The sequence below is a fragment of the Puntigrus tetrazona genome, chromosome 9 (assembly GCF_018831695.1).
Source record: "Puntigrus tetrazona isolate hp1 chromosome 9, ASM1883169v1, whole genome shotgun sequence".
In the NCBI taxonomy this organism is placed as follows: Eukaryota; Metazoa; Chordata; class Actinopteri; order Cypriniformes; family Cyprinidae; genus Puntigrus; species Puntigrus tetrazona.
In genome coordinates, this window is record NC_056707.1 from 20,666,174 (window position 1) to 20,679,016 (window position 12,843).

Below are 12,843 nucleotides of genomic sequence, written 5' to 3' on the forward strand. Positions count from 1 at the left end.
CTACTGTTGGAGGAGTCAACATTTTCCTTTTATTTTTTTTTTCCTCAGTGAGTTTGCTCAGGTTTTTTACATTTGTGTATATATATGGAAAGCATCACAGAAGTAGTCTGTGTGACTTCTCTGCTATTTTCCACATATTTCCAAGTCAAATGATGCAACTTTGAATTACAGATGTATGGTCACAAGTGTGGCTCATTCTAGCAGAATTTAAAACCAGAACTATCCGTTATATATCCTTTTTATAATTGCTTAGCAAGGCTCAAAGCATTTACTACACCACTTTTACTACACCACTTTATGACTGACATGGAAATCTACTTAAGGGCTAATTCAGTATACACAAGCAAGCATTGTGCAATCAAATCTTCAATGCTAAGAGGGTTTCCATTATTTCTGTCTGTCTCAGTCTCTTTGTCTTTCATTTCTCAGTATCATTCTATGTATTGATTTCAGTTTCATGCAGCCTGTCCTTGCCTGTCTTTGTAGTTTATGCCTGAACGTTTTGAAGAATACATTATAATGGAAAAAATGCCCATGTTTCCATGTTGTTAGTTGTTAAGCCTTAATCCTGTATACCACCCCAAGTGTACACCATTTGGAGAAAAAGTGAGAGCCTTTGCATAGATTAAATTATTTTAATGTCATATAATATCAATTGGATTATTAAAAAAAAAAAAAAGAGGTTTGTGTGGTACCGTGAAAATGTTGCACACAAGTCTTGGATCCTGATCCATCGATTGTGATCGTAATCTAAAGCAGCTCAAATCCCCAGTAATCTTTTGGAAATACTGTTTCAGCCCCCCTACACGCCACTTTTTGTTAATTTCCAGCTCAATTTAAATGAAGTGCTAATCTAAAACCTATTTTCTCCGGGCTATTGAAACATCACTGTCGAGCGTTTGTTTGTAAGCAGTAATTTCATCTATACAAATCAAAGTTATGTGGGATATGTTGTCAGTTCTGCTCTTTCTGACTGCTGTTACCTTTTGTTTGCTACTTTGTCTTTTAGTTGGCACTTTTATCCAAAATGTCTTGCAGTACATGCATAGACATCAGCCTTGGGTTAAGTATCTTTCTCAAGGGCACAGTGGAGATAGTTTATTGATCTTGCCTTTTGGGGTTTGAATCTACAACCTTTCAGTCACCACCTTAGCAATGACTTCTAGTTTATATGCCTCAAACGGAAGTTTGTCAAGTATGTAATTTTTTTTTTCCTCTAGGCATAGTCTATAATTAATCTAATTACCACTCTAATTAATCTAAATTTAATCAGAATAATTAATTTCCTCAAGGAAAGAAAGCTTTTCGAACTAAATTGGTATTCAATTTGTGAGATATTACATGCTATTTGTGCAATTCATCGCCTTAGAAAATCGGTTTTATAAAAGAGCCCCTAGCAGAAAAACATCAAAGGGCTTTTATAATGCAATATATTCCAGGTTTTTCCTTTGACAATAGGATTACTTTCCTCTATGGATATAGTTATGAGTTTTTGTCAAGACTGTCTTTCATAATATGTTTATTTTAATTGACATCTCCTCTCTCTCTCTATATATATATATATATATATATATATATCTCCTATATCTCACAAGACTGATATTAGCATTAGGTTACTGCCACAGAAAATAACAAGGATTGTTTTTCTCCATATATATTTTGTGATACACTGTACAGAAGATAGAGGACCCTTGGCTACGGTCTTTTTTTTTATTTTATTTTTTTTTATCACCAGCTCCCATTGAAAGCACAAACATCTAAGCAAAGAAAATGTATATGTGACTTTCGAGCATGCTAAATAGAAAAAAATATTATAGCTGTATACATCTGAGTGATCAATTTACAACAGTTAATATATTAGTTTGCAAGTCCACTATATGTGAGAAATAGCTCTAATTTCAGCTTTATAAGCCTATGATTAATAATAGACCTATTTTCTAGTTCGATAATGTTCTGCTCACATCAAAAGGAATGGAGCGAAGACTGCAGACAGTGATTGATGAATGCATTTAAATGGCTTTTTAGTTTGCATGGCTCAATCATAGCTTTTTGAAAATATAGCCTGTTCTTGCTTGGTGTTTGTACTGTTAATTTAGTGTACTTTCTATTTATGCGCTACTGGAGTAGTTTAGGAATCATTGCAAAATGAAGCTGAATGCTTCTTTCTTGTTTTTCATTGAATGTCCTGCTGTGAACAAACAGACAGGCATACTGCTGAAGTACATTTAGGCTCATCAATGGAAACCTCACATTGAATTATTTCCTTTTTTGTGCTATTCAAATATACTCTGGAGCCAATATAGACCTCATATTGAGTTATTTCCTGTTTTGTGCTGTTCAAATTTACACTGTGGAATTTGCTTCTACAGAAGTATCATGTCATTAAAACTGTTTTTTTTTTTTTTTTTTCTTTTTGAAACAGGTAATTTATGAATGCCACTTGCAGCAAAGGTGCAAGGTGAACGACAATTTGTTTATTAATAAATATTGAGCTTGCATAATTAGATTGGTGGAAAAAAAAACAAAAAACAGCAGAAACTTTTTTTCAGACGATTTATTTATTTATTTTTCCATATTTATGTGTACATGCATTGTCTTGTCTTGTTTTTATGTCATGAATTCTAAATTATAGCATTTTATTTTATGGACAATATAGTAGTAGTTGTTGTTGTTGTTGTTTGGTGTTTATTATGTAATGTGGTTTATTTATACTGAAAGAATTCCCTTTTTTCCTTTGTTGCAGATGAACTCATTTAGTTGAAATACTAAAATTTAAGTATGGTGTAATCGATAATGTGAATTCCCCCTTTCTTTGTGCCTGTGGAATTTTCATCCAGAGGACTCCCTGTCTGCAGTTCAGGGTTGAAGCCTGATTAATTCCATTCTGTTTCCTTGGAATTACTGCTCAACTTAACTTGACTCAGTTGACACATGAAATCAATTATTCTAACTGGGTCAGGCAGTAATGTAGCCCCTACCTCTGTTTCTATCCTCCCTTTTTCTCAGCACTCTAGACTTATTAGCTTTGGCTTTAAAAGAACAATAATGGAGTAGGGCCTCTTCGAATATTAAGGTTCAGTCTGATTTGTTTCTTTCTCAGGCTGAATCTTTGAATCTGTTTACAGTCAGAATCATCTGTATTGTGCTCCTTAGGTTGTCCAGTGGGGATGGTTGTTTGGCTCTGCTGACCTCAGTTTTAATGAGCATTTGTAACTAGTTTAATAGATGGAAAGGTTGTGTCTGGTTTTTGGAAGCTTGTCTCCAACAGCTCCCAAAATTCATTTTGTTGCGGTCTCTGTGGCTGGTTTTGAGGCTCTTATCTGCCTGTGGCAGAACATTGGCATTGAGGCTGTGGCTGAAATGTGGCTTGGAGCACTTAGTAGGGTTAAAGGACTTTACCTCGGCCAGCATCCCTTTAGAGTTAGAATGCTGTTAGAATAGAATAAGGATGTGTTTTCCATTTAAAACCATGTAAAATTATGGAGGATTCTAACAACAAACCTTTTGCCCATTTCTTTAAACATGTTTACCAACCGTGACGCAAGTTTGCCACGTCTTCACATAACTGCTTTTAAAAGAAGCATGTGGTGAGTCCATCATTCACTGAATCCATTAATTTTCTTTTGGTGTTTGCAGTAAGTAAGTTCCAATGAAAAACAATTGAAGGAAAATTTCCCTCTGCCCTAAATGTCACGTTTCCCTTCCCTCCGTAAGTATCGAAATTTTGATGTGCTGACATCTTCAAGTAGTATTAAAAAGCTCTGCTGGCATGATTGTGAGGACCTCAAACTACTTCATGGAAAGCCAATGAAGACAAAATGCCTGTCATATCCTGTGGGTCTTTTTTGTAGATGACAGCAGCAAGATCAATCTATCTGGAACAGTCCTCAGGACAGCACCTGTGTAATATTAAGGGGTCTGTGTCTGATTCATGTTCTCAGCCTTCACTCCTTTCAGGATTTGCACTTTTTTGGCTAGTAATCTGAACAATTGTTTTCATACATTTACATACAGATGTCTTAATATTTACCATACAAGAATGGACTTGTGAATGATTTGTGCATAAACTCCTTTTCATTTTGCTGACATTTCACTTTCATGTCTTTATCCCAATGGCCTTACATTTATACTGATCAGAATTTTTTTTATCTTTTATTAAAATTAGAAATGCATATTTTATATTTAGGACTATAGCTAACCTTAACACTAATCTTCAAATCACAACAGTCTTTGTGTAAAATAAATTAGTTTAAGGTCCCCTCTCAGCTAACTTCTATTAATGGCTGTATTTGATGTTGACCATGCTCAAGGCCATCCGGTTTTGTCTATAAAACATTCTGCCCCCCGCTTCGAGGTTTTTCTACATTTTGAAGTGAATGTGTATGGTTTCACCAGATGTGGGGGGAACGATGTGTTTCTGTGGACAGGAAGTCAAAATGGCCTTTTCACATTCCTTTGGGTTCTCACAGCATGTACACAGTGGTTTTTACTTAATATTTGGGGGGAAATGCAAAATGTAAGACTAGGTTTGCTGTAATTGGCAGTACAGCATGTCTAGGAAAAATATTATACCAAAATGTAAAAAAAAATGAACTGGTGCAACTCCTGAGTAGAATTTTCCAAGCATTAAAATGTGTGGAAGCAAGAAAAGGATTCTAGCTTGTTCTATTCAAATGCATTCTAAATCAGAATGTTGATTGTTTTAACAGAATCATCAGCAGCAGTCTCATTTCCTCTTTGCATACAGCTATGTGGTGCTTTTCGTCTGGAGTACTGTGGAATCTGTTGCTGACTAAGGCGAGAGTTGTGAATCACTTATGGGAAAAATATATGGAAATGTTTTCAGAAGAGGTGCAAGTTGCCTTCTTTGCTCTCAAGACCATGAAATCCCATCTCACGCTTTATTAGCTGATGAAATCTTTTGTGTTCTTTGTGGTAATGTACTTTTGACTGCAGTTTCTGGTCGTCACACAGCATCTTTACCTCCCATGGTTTCCAATCTTGCTGCTTTCTATCAAAGAAATTACTTGTTGACTTACAGATGATTATAATCTTGCTTAGATAAGACCCGTTTACTCTGTTTTGTGTTGTAGGTTTCCTGCACGTAGGCCCAGAGCTATTTGCCATCACAATGCTTAGTGAAGAATTGACCATTTCTAGTTGGTTTTTCTTGGAATATTGTTTAGTTGGCTTTGACCAGCACTACATTTATAATTCCTCTTTTCAGAAATCAGAAAGTGTATAGTCTGTTTTTACTCTGTGTTTCTTATGACCACTTGGAACCAGATTCTTCTGATCCTCTTAGCCTGTGATGTCTTTTTCGGGATCCTTTGGGATGAACGCTCAGCTAGTTTGCAGTTGGCAATGTTTGTCTGCACAACGGCCACAATATTTGTTTTTCTTTTACATGTGTCTCAAGTGTTTTAAAGCTACTTCTTTGCATTAATAACAGCATTATAAGTTTTCATTACTTTGCTGAACTGATGCAAAGTTTTACCATTTTACTAGGTCTTGTCCGTGGTGGCAAGGCCAGTAGAACTAGTTGTAGAATTGTTAGATTTTATTTTGTTTGGATTGTTCCAGTGACATGGAATCTGAGGTTGAATCACGTTCTGCATATTTGTCCCATAGGAAATGTGAGTCATTCTTATCTTCTTCAATATGAGAAAAGTTTTGACCTACATCTGCCAACTCCACTGTCAGTAACAGCATTGGTGACACTCAAGACTTCCAATTTTGACACTGATATTGTTTTACTGTAGTCAGTTTCAACTAAAAATATGTATACACGTAGCTTCAGTGGTTTTCAGTAAGTGCAATGGTCTGTGATAAATCAGATGCCCACAGAGATGATCAAAAATGGCATTTCATATGTTGAAAGGTCTTTCTCATGTTTGCAGAGTAACTTCACTTAGTTCCACTGCAAGCTAACTCTAATTGGCAATTAGGTCTCCTCAGTGCAGTGTTTACAGATCCTATATTCCTCTCTCATTAGTGTTAACTGTTTGAAACCGAATTGCTGCATATCCCCCTCTGTGGTCTAGACAGAGGTGTGTGTAAGGGAGAAAGGGGGTTAGAGATTGGTGGGTTTTTCAGTGAGCTCTAGGTTCACTTGATCATGATCCATCGCCTCTGTAGCCACAGGTACATTGGCTTTGACAGAGCTGGCTGTAATTCAGTTTTTACAGATATAGAGCAGAAGCCTCTGATTCTCTCGCTGATGGACCACGTTATACGACCTTGCAGGGCAGAGAGAGGTAATCATGGGATGTGAGAGGCTACATTTTGAGGGCTGGCAGACTGTGGGTGGGATAGAGGAAACATTCAGTATATGTACTTTAAAAAATACTTTTATTAAAGTCAGTGTAAAGCCAATTTTGAGAATTGTTTGTAAACACATTATAAATGTTAGGAATGCATTGCTGAAACATGTTAAAAAGACTGAACTGTATAATACTAAATGGCAGTTTTTCACAGAGCACTGCCCTTCCCACAAAATTATAAAAGCGGTGTTGGACTTGAAGCAAAACTGACTGCACAGACTGATCGCTGGGTGACATCAGTACAGTGACACACACATAATAACTAGAGTGCATGAGCATCAGTGCTTGATCCGTTCAATCATCAGTTACTATCATTACCATTAAATACTACAGCCTACAGTTTGCAATCTAGCTATGCCTTCACCACGTTACGTGGTGGCTATAATTTACAAAACAACTGAGCTTGGTTTCCTTATTTAAATCACTCAGCTGACAGGAAGACAGCTGAGAGAGACTAAATCTTTGCCGTGAGTGGGCGTGGTTTCAGTGGTGCAAGCAGCATGAGAGCAGAGAGGACGACTCAATTTTTTAAGATTTTGATACTTTTATTCATTTATTTTTTTTAAGCATTCAAATTTGTCTGGGCGGTTAATAACACATTTTCTGTGGTGTGACAAACTTAGAACACACATTTAATATTGACTTTACATGGACTTTAAATTTAGTATATAATTGACTGAGCAATATAAATGTGTGTTTTTTTTAAATAGGCCTCAAATGTTTACTAAGGCTGGTCAAAAAGTGGTCAAAAGTACAGTGCAAATATTTTTGACATATGACTTAATATTAATATACTGGTTAATATATCTTAATATATTTATAAATACGATTTATATTTTACGATTATGTTTGTCAAGCTACATTTTCACCAGCAAGTCCTCAGAAATCATTGATTTGGTATTTTAAAAAATGGTTCCCAGCAACTAGGGTTATTTGATAAAAATCTAATTAAGCATTTATTCAAAAAGGTTTTTTTCTAAATTTCTTTACTGTTACTTCAATTTAATATATCATTGCTTCTGTTCAAAACTATATTTTATAAACTATAGTCAGTTATCTAAGTATTGTGTAATTTCTCAATTATAATCAATTAGTTATAGCAGTTTTTAGTCTTCTTCCTCCTGTCTGTCTGTTGCATATCTACAAACAGGTGACTTTAAAAGCCTATAGGTTTTCTAAAAGAAGCAACAGCAGTAGTGTCAGCAGTTCAAAGCAAACATAGCCTACATACTGTGTTGAGTGTGTGCTATTTGAATTGAATGGATAAAGACATCATTTCTAGCTAGATGTAGTCAAAATGGGCAGATAGGTCAGCTCAATTTTCTCAGCTCTCAGCTGCAACAATTTGCGAGTGTATCATTGAGACCGAATCCCACATTTCCTGCTCAAGATCCACTGGCAGTTGTAAACACACGTTCGGTCTTGAAGTGCAGCTGAGGCTTTTGCTAAAAGATCATCATGTGGTTACTCTAGAAAGCCGTGCTTTGTTGGTTTAGGTGAATGACCTGGGGATGTGGGAAAATATAGTCCAAATGACCCCTACAGGAATACTTCTGTGTAAACATAAGCACTGTAGCTTGTCCATCGTCGTATCTGAAGTGCTGTGTTTGTGTGTATTTCTGTAGAAGAATACAAAATTAACACTTTTCAAGTGCCAAATAAAAGTAAAAATCGCAACTGCAATTTAATAAACAGTTTTAAATTGAATTGTAACAATGGTAATCTGAACTCCACGCAAGTACCTTTATTTTTGAGAGAAGCAATTTCAAAAAAGGGACTATAAGAGCTGAAAGAGAAAACAAATCACCTTCACCGTTTTTCAACATAGGTGCAAGGACAACCAAACAACCAAAAATCAGGTAAGAAATATATATAACAATTTTTGTTTTTCACTGGCCAGTATTAGCTGTGGCAACATGTTAACTTTTGAGACTGGGATTCCTCACCTTCAGATTAATATTCATCTTTAAAAACCCTCTAATTAATAAGCACTCAAATGGTTCTGCATCAAAATGGCTCTGAATTTCTTAAATTATGAATTCGTTGTTCCTTTGTCATCTTTTTATGTGAAGCAGTACTAGTCATTATAGAAACATATCAAGAGACATCAGTAGACTCTGGCCTTTCAAGCTATTCTGAATAAATTCTGGTGAACTTAAATCTTTAATTATTAAAAAGTGTAGACCATCTTTTCTTCACTCATTTCACATATTGTATGACAACAAGGTCTGGTCTATTTATTGTAATTGTTTCTGTGTTGCTTCCCTCTTCTTCTTGAATCAGAGAGAAATGTCAACAGCTGACCTATTGAAAAATGCGCTGTTACTCAACCTTGGTGTTGTGCTATTAGTTGACGGTATGGTTTGTCTTGAAGTGTTCAACAAGCTCATCAAGACCTTTTTATCTCAATTAAGGAAGAAAACCACTTGAACCTCACAAGTGGCCGATTTGAAATGCTTCAGGCAGCAGATAGTGCTGCATTTATTTAGCTGTTAAAAATAAGCAGGCAAGTGGGAGCCAAGTGAGCCAGAACTACCACCGGTGCCCCCTCACAAACAAGTTGAGAGATTGTCAGTGATGCCTTAAAATGCTTCCTACGTAGGCAGCTCACTAGGCATAATTTTGGAATAGTGTTGCTTTTGAATACCTTTTTTATGCCATGTTCAGATACAGATGCAAGTACGTTCTTGGCAAAGGAAGACTGGGGTAAAGCTGAAATAGAAATGTAAAGACTTTTACTAACATCCTTAACAAGATACTTGCTACTCGTTCTCCCAGATCTCTTCACCCACTGTTTCTTTTAATTTTCTGAAAGTACCCAAGTCAGTGTCACATAAATAAACCCTCTGTTTCTGTTCACATAGCCAGTTTGGACAAGTTATTTAAAAGGGTTTTTTTATGCTAAAATGAAATTTTAGACCAAATAATACACTCTTCTTCATCCATGAAACACATTTAAAACAAAAACAGCATTTTAGATTTTTTTTTTTAAAGACTGAGTGAATGATTCACTGACTTACTCATAAAGCCAATCACTTTTTTCATCTCTTAAAGAATCAGTGTTTTGAATGAATCTGTGTTATAATAAATTATTAAAGTATTTGCTTATGAAGACAGCCACTTGTCACTCCATACATAAATATATAAACATCACCAGAACTGCTCTAAGAGTCACAACTCTTTCATGTGCATTTTCCTGCTTCATTTGAGTAAAACCAGCTTCATATCATATACACAAAGAAATGTAAATGTATTCACAGCAACTCATCAAAATAAAAGTTTGGTTTAGACATTGTGCCAGAAATATATTACTATTATTTAGAATAATGTTTGTGATGGCTTCTACTACCACTACTGTTTTAAAAATATATAGTAAATGCCCTTTATTTACCAAAATGCAAATCTTTAAATTTCATTAAATAAAAGACTCATTCAAATTGAGTGAAACTTGTTTACTGTTTCATACTTTTATTACTTTTTATTAAAACTGGAAACACAGTAAAGAGTGGAATTGATTTTTGCATAATTTTAGTTGGACTTTATTAATAAAAGTAGTGTTTTTTTTTTTTTAATTAGCGTGCTTTTGTGTACCAAAATTGGTACTGAGAACTATGGGTTTTCATCGGTACCTTGACAAAACTAGCTGAAATTCACAAACCCAGACTTCTCTAAGCTTCTTTGTAACGGAAGCATATATTAATATTTGAGTACGTTTTGAAATAATTCACCAAATTAACAGTTGACCTTTTTCTATCACATTTGTTTGTTTCTGCAATCATTATCAGTCAATTCAGGTCACATTGTTGATATTGTTTACGTTTGTAGTTTTTCATTTGCCCATCTGAAAGTGTTATCAGATTTCCTAAAGACATGCATTTAATAGTCAACATTTCTTGCTAATGTTGACCAGGTGCTTGTACGATTATGATTACTTCTGCACTTCTTAAAACATATGGTCCAAACCACAGAATAAGTACTTTTACCTCACGAAATGGAAAATGCCAAAGTCTTAAACGCATTACTTTCCCCTCCCCACATCTGTCCACACAAGGAGGAGGGGGGCGAGATGATGGAAAGGAAAACAAATTTTAGGATAATAAAGGAAAAGAATCCTTAAAAATATTTTCAGACCTGTTGATGCCAAGAGTAACACAGCCCCACCCCACTATATTTCTTCTTGGTGACGAGACGAGAGAACGGCTGTACTTTTCACCATCTATATGGGCTGTACATGTCTGCTGTCTGTATAGTGTCTTGGTCATCTGTAAGAGTTGTGACATGTTGAATAAGCCGTAGGTGTCAGATTGCAGAGAGCGTAACACCGTTAGCTGCCAAAGTCCACTGTCTTGCACTCAAGTTGCTCTGTGGCTTAAGTATGAATCAGAATTTTTGTGGTTGACGTGTTTTTTCTGTGGTGGAAACTTTTTTTTTTATGCGTTCAGCAAGTTTTCTGTGAGTTAAGAGTTTCTTACGTGAGTTGCTAACACAGAAGCCCTGCTAACACTGATGCTTCTTTTGAAAAGAAGGCATCAGTATGTTGCCATGAACGGCAGGCAATGTAGCAATTTAGCATACAGAGATATTTGACCGTTCGTCTTTGTGATTGGCCAATCGGAACCAGTTTTTCCAGAGATATAAATCTGAATATTTTCCCCCTACACCAGCACTGCTTGTATCTGTCATTCTCTCTTCCTGTCTCCTTTTCCCCTTGTTCTTTCTTTCAAGAGGTTCTCTCACACTCATGAGACACCTCGTTTCGCTTGCAAACCCACCGCCCCTCTTACTTTAGTACTTCACATAACCCCATCTGGCCCACAGCTGAAAACTATTAAGCACTGCTGGAACTTCCTCCTTAGTATCCCAGCTTGTGTGAAAGCGAATAAGTCGCCGGCTCTACATTTCACCCATCTTTTCGTTTTCGTCTAAAGGCTCTCTCCACTGGTTTTCTCATTTGGTTCGTCTTTGGCAGAAGACACTGGCTGGTGCTTTGGAAATCTCCTCTCATTATTGGTAAGAATGTTGGCCTTTTTATATGGAGAGGTCTGACAGAAAGGACAGGAGTGTTTGGAGTATGGCTCCGAGCTCAGCAGAGAATAACAACTGATCCATGTAAGGAATGCCGAGGGTTGAATTAATAAACATTGTTTTAGAATGGTTGCTATTTGAGCTTAGTGAATAGGGTTCTGTTGGGAACAAAGGATAGTTTTATTTCATTCTGTTTTTCTCAGTGTTGTGGTGGTGAATAGTTTTGTTGTAAATGCTGGCAGTGTTGACTCAGATCTGGGTCATATCAGTGGAATGCTCATCAGCTTTGAACGGCCTTAACTTTTTTTTTTTTTGGATTGCGATTGTTTACATTTTTCTGTTCTTCATTAGCTGCTGCATGCTTTTTGAGCATTTGAAAAGGTAGGTTTTTTTTTTAAACATCACATCATTATAACAGAAATTCTAAAGAGAACAATAGTCTGATGGCTTGAATGTTTGGTGTCCTTCTTACTTTCATATATTTTATCAAGTATTTCTGAAAATATACATTTTAGATATGCATTTTTTTTAATTATTTAATGTTTTTTAATAGTAGATTGCAATTTTCAAACAATCCCCATTTACAGTAATTTGTGTTTTTTCTTTGTTAAACCTTTTTGTTTCTGTAAGAAATTATTCTCTTGTAGCTTCTGCTTTCAATGATTGTGAGAAATATTTTGTTTGAATACCCTCATATATTAAAGTGCAAATAAATGAAACTTTAAAGTGCATGTTAAAGTGTAGAATAAAATGTGTTTTATTGCCATTTTTAAGGTTGCAAGTGTGAAGTGCTGATGTTGTTGCAGTTATTTTTCTTTTTTCCCTTAAAATGGAATGTTCCCGAACAAACTAGTTGAAAAAATAAGTTGAAAAAGTTGAAAAAGTTGAAAATGTGAAATGTGCCCTAAAGGCCTACGTTTACGCCAGATCTCAGATATTGTGAGTTGGATTATTGGTGCTAATGTTTTATGAATGAAAAATGTGACACTTTGTTTTGCATTGAAACATTAGGGAATTTTTTTTTTCATATTCAGGGATTTATTGTCTCATGTTTTAGATTTCCCGGTCCGTGCCACTACATTTGTTTCTAGATTGCATTTTTTTTTTTTTTTTTAAATCAAGTTCTTGAATATTGTAGTCCTGAGAGTCTTTGTCAAAATGACCTAATTCACTAAAAGTGCATAAATTCCTGAATGTGTCGGTAAAATGACAGAATAGTTATTCTTTTTGATTATTACAATTTTTTTTTTGAGTGTTTGAGCTGAAAAAGAAATTGCACTTGGATCCCAATTACTGCCATTTGAAACTATATTTTTAGTTTTAAATCCAGCAAAAAGGACCCAGGCAGTCTCTGATCTCAAACCATATAGCTTCTCCACCCAACAGTTATAAATTGCTTTAGATTCTCTCAGACATGCCTAAGCTAGAGTTCACTTTTGAAGATACTAAATATTATCAGCAGAACTTTGCAGTTCAGCATAAAGGAAGGTCTTAG

The 12,843-nt window shown here is 35.5% G+C and overlaps 1 protein-coding gene across 9 annotated transcripts in view; it reads left to right on the forward strand.

The window, feature by feature from the left end:
* The window catches only part of LOC122351548 (PTB domain-containing engulfment adapter protein 1), a 40,340-nt gene that overhangs the window by 13,410 nt on the left and 14,087 nt on the right, over positions 1-12,843 (forward strand). The window contains exon 1 of one of the 9 annotated variants that reach the window (XM_043248690.1): positions 8,163-8,182. The exons of 6 other annotated variants lie outside the window; for them this stretch is intronic. The gene's annotated coding sequence lies outside the window, so the exon portion shown is untranslated. Of the gene's footprint in view, positions 1-8,162; positions 8,183-11,140; positions 11,334-11,710; positions 11,730-12,843 lie in introns of those variants that run through there. 2 more of the 9 variants (XM_043248688.1, XM_043248692.1) reach the window with 2 other exon arrangements.